This window comes from Ptiloglossa arizonensis, unplaced genomic scaffold (genome assembly GCF_051014685.1).
Source record: "Ptiloglossa arizonensis isolate GNS036 unplaced genomic scaffold, iyPtiAriz1_principal scaffold1946, whole genome shotgun sequence".
Classification (NCBI taxonomy): Eukaryota; Metazoa; Arthropoda; class Insecta; order Hymenoptera; family Colletidae; genus Ptiloglossa; species Ptiloglossa arizonensis.
The window spans coordinates 7,501-10,581 of NW_027480315.1; positions in this window are offsets into that span (position 1 = coordinate 7,501).

A 3,081-nucleotide genomic window follows, 5' to 3' on the forward strand; every position below is an offset into this window, starting at 1 on the left:
GACCGATGTGACCGGGAAGCAACACGCCGCTGGGACTTTGAAACTTTCGGCACGTATCGAACAGTTCTTCTCTATTATCTCGAGAACGGACACGACGACCGTACACTTTGAGCACACAGCAGCGTGTTTTAGCATGCCAGCTACACGGTGGTGTGCCTAACGTGTGGATAGCTCGAAATTTTCGTTCCGGACCGATGTGACCGGGAAGCAACACGCCGCTGGGACTTTGAAACTTTCGGCACGTATCGAACAGTTCTTCTCTATTATCTCGAGAACGGACACGACGACCGTACACTTTGAGCACACAGCAGCGTGTTTTAGCATGCCAGCTACACGGTGGTGTGCCTAACGTGTGGATAGCTCGAGATTTTCGTTCCGGACCGATGTGACCGGGAAGCATCACGCCGCTGGGACTTTGAAACTTTCGGCACGTATCGAACAGTTCTTCTCTATTATCTCGAGAACGGACACGACGACCGTACACTTTGAGCACACAGCAGCGTGTTTTAGCATGCCAGCTACACGGTGGTGTGCCTAACGTGTGGATAGCTCGAAATTTTCGTTCCGGACCGATGTGACCGGGAAGCAACACGCCGCTGGGACTTTGAAACTTTCGGCACGTATCGAACAGTTCTTCCCTATTATCTCGAGAACGGACCCGACGACCGTACACTTTGAGCACACAGCAGCGTGTTTTAGCATGCCAGCTACACGGTGGTGTGCCTAACGTGTGGATAGCTCGAAATTTTCGTTCCGGACCGATGTGACCGGGAAGCAACACGCCGCTGGGACTTTGAAACTTTCGGCACGTATCGAACAGTTCTTCTCTATTATCTCGAGAACGGACACGACGACCGTACACTTTGAGCACACAGCAGCGTGTTTTAGCATGCCAGCTACACGGTGGTGTGCCTAACGTGTGGATAGCTCGAAATTTTCGTTCCGGACCGATGTGACCGGGAAGCAACACGCCGCTGGGACTTTGAAACTTTCGGCACGTATCGAACAGTTCTTCTCTATTATCTCGAGAACGGACACGACGACCGTACACTTTGAGCACACAGCAGCGTGTTTTAGCATGCCAGCTACACGGTGGTGTGCCTAACGTGTGGATAGCTCGAGATTTTCGTTCCGGACCGATGTGACCGGGAAGCATCACGCCGCTGGGACTTTGAAACTTTCGGCACGTATCGAACAGTTCTTCTCTATTATCTCGAGAACGGACACGACGACCGTACACTTTGAGCACACAGCAGCGTGTTTTAGCATGCCAGCTACACGGTGGTGTGCCTAACGTGTGGATAGCTCGAAATTTTCGTTCCGGACCGATGTGACCGGGAAGCAACACGCCGCTGGGACTTTGAAACTTTCGGCACGTATCGAACACTTCTTCTCTATTATCTCGAGAACGGACACGACGACCGTACACTTTGAGCACACAGCAGCGTGTTTTAGCATGCCAGCTACACGGTGGTGTGCCTAACGTGTGGATAGCTCGAAATTTTCGTTCCGGACCGATGTGACCGGGAAGCAACACGCCGCTGGGACTTTGAAACTTTCGGCACGTATCGAACAGTTCTTCTCTATTATCTCGAGAACGGACACGACGACCGTACACTTTGAGCACACAGCAGCGTGTTTTAGCATGCCAGCTACACGGTGGTGTGCCTAACGTGTGGATAGCTCGAAATTTTCGTTCCGGACCGATGTGACCGGGAAGCATCACGCCGCTGGGACTTTGAAACTTTCGGCACGTATCGAACAGTTCTTCTCTATTATCTCGAGAACGGACACGACGACCGTACACTTTGAGCACACAGCAGCGTGTTTTAGCATGCCAGCTACACGGTGGTGTGCCTAACGTGTGGATAGCTCGAAATTTTCGTTCCGGACCGATGTGACCGGGAAGCAACACGCCGCTGGGACTTTGAAACTTTCGGCACGTATCGAACAGTTCTTCTCTATTATCTCGAGAACGGACACGACGACCGTACACTTTGAGCACACAGCAGCGTGTTTTAGCATGCCAGCTACACGGTGGTGTGCCTAACGTGTGGATAGCTCGAGATTTTCGTTCCGGACCGATGTGACCGGGAAGCATCACGCCGCTGGGACTTTGAAACTTTCGGCACGTATCGAACAGTTCTTCTCTATTATCTCGAGAACGGACACGACGACCGTACACTTTGAGCACACAGCAGCGTGTTTTAGCATGCCAGCTACACGGTGGTGTGCCTAACGTGTGGATAGCTCGAAATTTTCGTTCCGGACCGATGTGACCGGGAAGCAACACGCCGCTGGGACTTTGAAACTTTCGGCACGTATCGAACAGTTCTTCTCTATTATCTCGAGAACGGACACGACGACCGTACACTTTGAGCACACAGCAGCGTGTTTTAGCATGCCAGCTACACGGTGGTGTGCCTAACGTGTGGATAGCTCGAGATTTTCGTTCCGGACCGATGTGACCGGGAAGCATCACGCCGCTGGGACTTTGAAACTTTCGGCACGTATCGAACAGTTCTTCTCTATTATCTCGAGAACGGACACGACGACCGTACACTTTGAGCACACAGCAGCGTGTTTTAGCATGCCAGCTACACGGTGGTGTGCCTAACGTGTGGATAGCTCGAAATTTTCGTTCCGGACCGATGTGACCGGGAAGCAACACGCCGCTGGGACTTTTTTTTTTTTTTTTTTTTTTTTTTTTTTTATTTTAACGTGGGGGAAATCTTCGAAAGACCCCCCCGCCGCCTGGGGAGGGGCGGGGGGAGTGTGGGATTCCCCGCGCCCGGAGGAAACCCATCGGGCGCGGGACCTACCCACTAAAACCCACCACGGTGGCCATCCTCGCACTATGCAGGGGGAGCACCTGGGACCGAAGACATCATAACATCAGGTGCTCCCCCGTGCAGGGCTCTCGCGCCCGTGTCCTCCCGTTCCAGGGAAGGGAGGGGGTACTTCACCCTCCCTTCCCTGTTTTCTCCTCGGCGCTCTGGCGCCCGACGTCGGAGCAGGGCCACACTGCTCCGACGTCCCACTCCCGGGGGCCGCCCGAGGGCGGCCGCGAGTCCCACACTC